Consider the following 8,656-nt stretch of genomic DNA (forward strand, 5'->3'; position numbering starts at 1 on the left):
CGGGCATGGACTGACACAGAAAGACTATAAATAGACGCAAGTGGAAGGACATTCTGAGGCCTTTGTTCTGCAGTGGACTGGTAATGGCTGATGATGATGATGATTATGATATTTATCTATCTATACACACACACATATATGTATATATATATATATATATATATACATATATGTATATATATATATATATATATATATATATATATATATATATATATATATAAAATGGATTTTGAGCAAAGCGAAAAATCTATTTTTGGATGAGAGTGCCATGTCGTCCTGATAGAAGGGTTCCTTTAGGTAGCCAACTAAGGGATATTTGCTACAGTAATACCCTCAGAGAAATAAACCAAAGGTCTCCAGGATTCTAACTCCTGGATGGAGTATCCAATTAAGGATATTGCATAATATCAGGGAAGGTATTTTTAGATACAACAAATAGCAGTCTTCACCCCGAATAGATTTAACTCTTTGATGTAAGGGGGAAGAGAGGCAAAAGAAGGGGTGCCGATCTAGGTACCCGGTGGACCTCCTACCCCGTTACTACTACGACGCCATTCCTTTTTTTGTCGTTAAGCAGAAATGGCCGCTGATAGAGTAATTTTGGGAGGGGTCAGCAAAAGGTTGATCCATCAGGACAACATGGAACTCTCACCCAAAAATAGATTTTTCGCTTTGCTCAAAATCCGTTTTTTTGGGCTCAGACCATGTCGTCCTGATGGAAGCATACTAGAGAATTAACTTGAAATTACTATAGCTGTGGGTTTGTGTACAGTATGTGTCTTCTACCTTGAATGGATTTCCTAATCTGGTCTGCTAGACCTGTATGTGAAATTCCAGTTGACTGTCATTTCCACTAAGCCTGGAACTGGTTTAGTGCTTCCTGCCCCCTGCAGGGAAAGAATCGACATCGACAATAAGGATTCAAGGTTTGAATTTCCGTAGGAACGGAACGTAAAACTTTAGAGCTTAACTTTCACTTACCCTGGAAATCTGTATCCAGATTTCAAGTTCTGGGCCCTTCTAGGGCTTAAATAAAACTCTAGCATGTTTTATTTGTCAGTAAATGAGATAGCAGTAATAAGACGCAAATATGTTTAGTATTTTTATTTTGCAACTAGATTATCAAATGTAGTCACAATAGAGTATGAATCTGATCCAGCATTAAAAAACATCAGGGTCCATATTTTCTCTTGTAGTAAAAATATGTAATTTCATTATTGGAATAATGCCACTCAATGGAGATGTGAAACCACATCTGTCTGACTTGTACAGATTTTGGGAATGCATAAACACTGTGACGCAAATGTTCACTCGGCACTAGTGTTATTGGTCAGATATGCACCTATATGGAACAGTGTGTTAATCATCGTTGTGATTTGCACTAGAAGGTAAGTGTACCCATGCACCCGATGCACTGTAAAGTCCCAAAACAGTTCACTGTTCATTGCAGCACTAGACGACAGGTTTAATAACACTACCCGCCGCCACCACAAAATGTTTTATTTCATGTACTTGCTTCGCATAGTGTTTGTAGAAGACTCTGGATGATCTCCACCCAGTGTATGAGCGGAGTCTTTCAAAGTCCATATGTTGAAAGAAGTTCAACGAAGAAGCAACTTTCTTGGATCGTGACCTACGGGTGTACTGTCAGGATCTGCTCTGCGAATAAAGTAGGTGAGCTTCGCTCTCAGTTGTCTTAGGGATAGGTTTGATCCTGAGGTTTTGCCTCTGAAGAGCTGTCCTCCCTTGAAGTCTGAAGTTCTTCGAAGATAGACCTTAAGACACTTTACTGGGCACAGAGAGGTATCTTCCTTCAGTGGGCAGATTCTCCAAGGACCCCACCACTTAGTGGGTAGCTCATTCTTGGCAAGAAAGGCAGGATCAGGAAAGAGGTTCAGTTCTCCTGTGTCTAGGAACTGAAAATAGCCTTCGTTTCTAGATAAGGCCACTATTTCACTAACTCTAGCCCCTGAGGCTATTGCAAACAGAAAAATTACTTTCTGTGTTAGATCCTTTAGAGTACAATTCTCATTGTTTAGGTTTGAAGCATAGTGCAAGACTTTGTCCAAGGACCACATGATGGGCTTTGGTGGGGTTGCTGGCTTGAGTCCATTGCATGCTTTTGGGATCTTGTTAAAGATTTCACTAAAGAGGTCCACTCCAAAGGTGTACAGAAGTGGTCTAGCCAGGGCCGACTTACACGAGGTAATCGTAGTAGAAGCCAGGCCTTGTTCGTGTAGGAATATGAATAATGCGAGACAGAAATCTATCAATATTTCTGTCGGTTTCCTTGTTTTTACAAAGGAAACCCATTTTTTCCATTACGATTCATATTGTCTCCTAGTCGAACTTGACTTATACTCTTCGATGAAGTCAACTTTATCCTTCGAGATTCCAAACTTTTTGTTTGCCGCTAGGGCGAGAAAATCATGAGATGTAGCCTAGGTTGTTGGTTCTCGAGGATGAAGCGTAGACAGTCGACTTCTGGACCAGTTGAGATAACACTGGATCCGGCAGAGGAAACAGCTTCAGTTTCAGCTCTAGAACTAGAGGGAACCAATTGCTTTTGGGCCACTTGGGGGCCACTACTGCTGCTGTCCTTTTGAAGGATCTTAGCTTGTCGAGGACTCTTAGCAGGAGATTGGTTGGTGGAAACAGGTAAATGCGATTCCATCTGTTCCAGTCGAGGGACATGGTGTCCATCACCTCTGCTTGAGAGACCATATAAGGGGCTACGTAACGAGGTAGTTTCTTATTGTCGCTCATTGCAAAGAGGTCGTCCTGCAGTTCCGGGACTTTTTCCGAGGTGAAGGAAAATGTGTCTGCGTCTAGGACCATTCTGTCTCTATGGGCTTTCGCCTGGATAGAGCGTCCGCTATCACGTTGCGGAACCCTTGTAGGTGAACTGCTGATAGGTGTCATCCCTTCTTCCTTGCCAGGTAGAAGGTGATTAATATCACATGGTTGATGTGAAGCGATCTCGAGCCTTGTCGATTTAGACATTTTACTATTACTTCGTTGTCCAGGACCAATTTGATGTGAATTGCTCTGCAAGAGGATAGTTTCTTCAACGTCAGGAAAACTGGCAGAGCTTCCAAAACGTTGATATGAAAGGTTTTGAACTGGTGCAACCAAGTCCCTTGCACTTTTCTGTCGTGAGAATGTCCTCCCCATCCTTCTGAGGAGGCACCCGTGTGTATCACCACTGGTGGTTGTGGTGGTTGCAGGGTAATTGTCCATGCTAGGCTCTTGGCTGTTGACCACGGCCTTAACTGCGTGCGCAACAGGGTTGGGGACAACCTTGGTTGATCTCTTCGAGCGTTTGATGCGTATCTTCTCCAGACTCTTGACGCATCTTTTAGATGTGCTTTTAGCACCGGGTCTGTCACTGCTGCAAACTGGAGAGAGCCCAATACTCTTTCCTGTTGGCGTCTTGAAATCCTCTTGTGACGGATTAGTCTCTTGACAGATCCCACTATCTCTCTCCTCTTCTTGGGTGGAATGGAGAGGTGGTGTGACTTTAAGTCCCATTGGATTCCTAGCCATTGGAACTTCTGAGCTGGAGGAAGGCGAGACTTCTTGTGATTGATCTTGAAGCCCAGGTGTTCCAGGAACTGGATCACCTTGTTGGCTGCCTGCAGACAAGTAGTCTTGGATGCTACCCATACCAGCCAATCGTCTAGATATGCTACTACTTGAACTCCTTTGGAGTGTAGTTGCTGGACGATTGTGTCTGCCGGCTTCTTGGATATCCTTGGGGCTGTGTTCAGTCCGAAGGGCATTGCTCTGAAGACAAACTTCTTCTGTAGCTTGAATCCTAGGTAGGAGGAGAGAGGGCGACTCAATGGAAGATGCCAGTAAGCATCTTCTGGGTCTATTGAGACTGTGTACGCCCCTTTTAGTAGAAGGGTCCTTATGTGTTGCAAAGTGGAGACAAGTCTATAATGACTCTGAGTTTGTCTGAGTCTTTCTTGGGAACACAAAACAGCCTTCCCTGTAACTTAATGGACTTCGCTTTCCTTACTACCTTCTTGTTCAAGAGTTCTGAGGTATATTCTTCTAACGAGGGGGTGGAGTGTTGGAAGAGTTCTGGAAAACGGGGTGGAGGTCTGTTCCATTTCCACCCGAGTCCATTCGTTATTAGGCTGTGGGCTCAGGGATCGAAGGTCCAGTGATCCTGAAAGTGATACATGTTATGTATTATTGTAATAATGTATTGTATTATTTCAAGTGTTACATGTATTGCGCAACATTGCATCATATTACATGAATAAAACATGTTATGCTTTGTATATAAGTGAAATGATTTATTTTGATATTAGGATTCAAGCATTTATCAGTTACCTCAAAGATAGGATGTAATTCTTTATAGTTTTGTACTGGAGTAGGATTTAAGTCTTTGAGAGCGATGGTCTTTTGTTGTTTAGCAATGTTTTGGTTTTGTCAGATTGTGTATACGCTCCACACACACTTAGGGTTAGGAGTTGGCTGTCATAGAGCAATGTAGTCACAAGATTTATTGAAATGTATTTTAAGAATACCAACGTATCATTAAATCCCACCAAGAAAAATTGACGACCAAAGATGGGATCAGCTGAGAAATAATTACTAACAATTCTTCATCTATTGCAGATAACAATATGTTTGTTATGTAGACATCCTATCATCATATTAATTGGCGACGAGGATGGGATCAGCTGAGAAATAATTACTAACAATTCTTCATCTATTGCAGGTAACAATATGTTTGTTTTTTTGGCTGATGGAAGGTTCCTTCAGTAGCTTCCTGAGGGTATATATATATGACTACAGTAGATATTCCCTGGTGGGAGTGACCTCCCCAACCCTCCAGTGAAGCGTCCGTGTGGATGTTGATCGATGGAGGCGGGTGTTGAAGAGGAATGGACCTTTTCAGGGCCTTTGCTTCTGACCACGGCTTTAAGAGTAAGCGAAGTCTGTTTGGAAGCCGTCTCTTGAGGTCTCTTCGAGCGATGGATGCGAAATGTCTCCAGACTCCCGTGGCATTCTTTAGCTGTGCGCGAAGCACTGGGTTTGTCACAGAGGCGAACTGTAGAGAGCCGAGAACTTGTTCCTGCTGTCGTCTTGAGATCCGTTTGGATTTTAGAAGCCTTCTGACAGACCCTGCTATTTCCTTCCTTTTCTTCTGTGGGATGGAAAGGCGGTCTGACTGAAGATCCCAATGGATTCCCAACCATTGGAACTTCTGAGCTGGAGAGAGGCGAGATTTCTCGGTGTTTATTTTGAAGCCCAGATGCTCTAGGAACTGGGTGACTTTGTTGCAGGCTCTTACACAATCTTCGGGCGATGTCGTCCAGACTAACCAGTCGTCTAGGTAGGCCATCACTTGGACGCCCTGAAGACGGAGCTGTTGGACGATTGCGTCTGCCAGCTTGGTGAAGATCCGTGGAGCCACGTTGAGCCCGAAGGGCATGGCCCTGAAGGCGTAACTTTTTGTTTGGAGTCGAAATCCTAGGTAGGAGGAAGCGTAATGATTCATTGGGATGTGCCAGTAGGCATCCGCCAGGTCTATGGAGACCGTGTAGGCCCTTTGAGGCAGAAGGGTCCTTATTTGTTGCAGAGTCAGCATCTTGAATTTGTTGTTCGCAATGAACATGTTGAGAGGGGATAAGTCTAGAATGACTCTGAGTTTGTCGGAGTCTTTCTTGGGAACGCAAAATAGTCTCCCTTGGAACCTGGTTGACTTTACCCTCCTGATCACCTTCTTGTTCAAGAGTTCCAGGACATATTCTTCCAGGAGGGGGGTTGACTGTTGGAAGAATTGCTGGAAGGCTGGGGGTGGTTGAGTCCAGCTCCAGCCCAGTCCCTTCTTGACGACGCTGTGTGCCCAGGGATCGAAGGTCCAACGATCCTGGAATTGGCGGAGTTTTCCTCCCACCGGAAGCACATCATTGCTTCTGGTGTCCCGAGGGTTTGCCACCTCGGCCGCTAGCTCCCCTTCCTCCTCTGCCTCTGGAAGGACGGCGAGAAGAATCTCTGCCGGAACCTCTGCTTGAGCCCCTACCTCTGGGACGAAAGGTAGTAGAGTGTTGCTCATATGCAGGGGTGAAGACCGGCGACTGCGACACCACCAGTTGGGGGACCAACTGAAAGGTCTGTTGCGGCTGCGTAGCCATTTGGGGAGTAGCGGGACCCGGAAACTGTCGTCTCTGTTGACGTTGCTGGGGTTTTGGCTTTGAAGTCTTCCTCTTAGGCTGAGGGCCATCATCCTGAGAGGACTTCCTCTTGCGGGACATGCCCCACTTATGGAGAAGGTTCCTATTCTCCGTGGCAGCTTTGTCCACAATCTCTTTCACCAAGGTAAATGGAAAGAGATACTTGCCCCAGATATTGGAGGAAATCAGCCTCCGGGGTTCGTGTTTCACTGTCGCGTTAGCAAACACGAATTCACGACAGGCTCTGCGAGCCCTAGTGAAGCTATATAGGTCCTTGGTTATAGTCGCCAAGTGCGACTTAGCTAGGACCATATAAAAGTCTGGGACTCTAGTATCCCCGGCCATGAGCTTAAGCTGTACCTGATGGGACAGCGACACGGCAAGTCTCTCCTTCGTATCCTGTTCCCTACGAAGGAGGTGATCGTTCAGTCTTGGGAGGTCCTCATTAAATTGACGACAGGCTACGTCAGGCTCTAGTTTCCCTACCGTGAAGGTCGACTGGATGTCTTTCCAGTGCCTATCATCGGGGGGAAGAGTAATGGAGAAGGGTCTGCACTCCTCCAGTGCAGGGCAAGGTTTCCCTTCCTCCACTTAGCTATAATGGGTAAGATACCAATATATTTATTGCATAGTACCTATTTATCAAGTGTGATAAATAACCGCATACTCATTTATATTTCCTTTCTTTACAGGAGGAGCCCAAAATGAAGTGCGAGGTGATATACTGCAACCACAAGAGTAAGAACTTTTGTGGTCACACTATGTGCAGGACTCATGCTGCCTGCATCATTACCACCGAAACCTTGCAGTACTGGGACCCCCAGGACTGCAACGTCTGCTCGGCCAAGATGGTCGAAGGTTTCAACGACCCCAAGTCAGCGGAGTCGAGAGATGCAGCACGAGAAAAGCTGCGCAATTGAGTACGAGGGTTCCAGAACTCTCCGGGACCGTACCTGCCCAACTACAGGATGCGTAGCTTGCTCTTCCCCTAAGCGGGTAATGAAGCTGTCGTGCCCCAAACACGACCCAGACCTCCCTGCATCCAGATTGCAATTGAGACGTACGTCAGTGAGGCGATACAAGGCACGGACATCCACTAGGAGGAAAGGATGTCTGAAGTCTCCACAGATACAGAGAAGGATCTCCTTATGGACGATCCCGGGGAAGAGTCTACTCTACCTACCGACGGAGAAGAAGACGTTGAGTCGTCGGGAGTGGGTGAAAACATTCCACCCGTGCCGGCACTAGAGCCGACACCATCTACAGCTCCTACCCCTCCATTAGATGCCATGAGCCTGACAGTTTTGGCTCATATTACTTCATTAATGGAGAATCTTCGCAAACAAGGCGAAGAAAGGGAAGTGAAGCTCGAAAGAGAGCTCCATGAAGCACGGATCACCGCCTCCCGAGGGTATTACAAGGGACCCAGAGTTCTAGACCTGCCATCCTGGTCCAAGATTAACCCCTGGAGGTATGCGGAGTATATGCCGATTACCAATGGCAAACTCGACATCTCAGAGAAGATGGGAGCTGTCCCCCTAGACGGTATTCAGTTCCGGCCGAGCTTCAATGCCTACCCTAACTGCTTCATTCAACTGAAGCATGAGCCAGCGTCAAAGGAGGAGACAGAACCGAAGGAGGCCATGGTTTTCGACCACGACAAGGCACAGGCTCTCTTGCCGAGCAGCCTGAGGAAGGCGGGTTATACTAACTCGAAAGTGTCGACATTGAGCAAGAAACACCCTATGATCATACTACATAGGATCAATTCTATAGTGTGATTGACGATTTCAAGTCCAAAACTTGGAACGAGTTCAACCATGATGACGAGGTTAAGTGTCGTCCTCTGAGCGGGAAGCGGCTCTTGAGTATTTACTTACTCCTGAGCATTGAAGACCGTTCCCTCATGGGCTTGCCCTTGAGTGGAGGAGGACGTCACAGGCAGAGTGGCTGAGCTCCAATCCAATGTGGATCCTGTGGTTTTTTTTTTAAATTCAATTAAAAAAAAAAATACCTTTCTTGCTCCTGCTTCCAGAACCTTCCCCTTTACGTCGAAGGCATTCCAGGCAGTTGCCAAGGCAGTTGAGACAGGCAAACCATGCCCTGCACTAGAGGAGTGTAGGCCTCTATCGTTAGCCTTACCAACGGATGAGAAGGAATGGAAGGAAGTTCACCTAACCTTCTCAGTCGGGAAGCTAGATGCAGATATCATGGGACGACAGTTCAGCGAGAATCTCCCTAAGCTGTCAGACTTTCTCTTGCGTAGGGAGCAAGAGACGAAAGAGAGGCTTACAGCCTCCCCGTTCCTGCAGAACTGCCACAAAGGCACCCCAGACATGCTCACGGTCCTGGCCAAAATGCATATGGCCACCTTGGTGAAGTACCTGTACGCCTTCATGAAGGCTAGGAGAGCCTGTTGAGAGTTTGTGTTTGCTGCTGCAACAGGAAAACACGAACCC

General features: G+C 46.1%; 1 non-coding gene across 1 annotated transcript; it reads left to right on the forward strand.

Annotated features, from left to right (window-relative positions):
* The first annotated feature begins 7,942 nt into the window (after window positions 1–7,942).
* Window positions 7,943–8,148, forward strand: LOC137643392 (small nucleolar RNA U3). The gene has a single exon (XR_011044933.1). It is a non-coding gene; the product is annotated as a small nucleolar RNA U3 (small nucleolar RNA).
* Window positions 8,149–8,656: the final 508 nt, after the last annotated feature.

The sequence above is a fragment of the Palaemon carinicauda genome, chromosome 6 (genome assembly GCF_036898095.1).
Source record: "Palaemon carinicauda isolate YSFRI2023 chromosome 6, ASM3689809v2, whole genome shotgun sequence".
Lineage (NCBI taxonomy): Eukaryota > Metazoa > Arthropoda > Malacostraca > Decapoda > Palaemonidae > Palaemon > Palaemon carinicauda.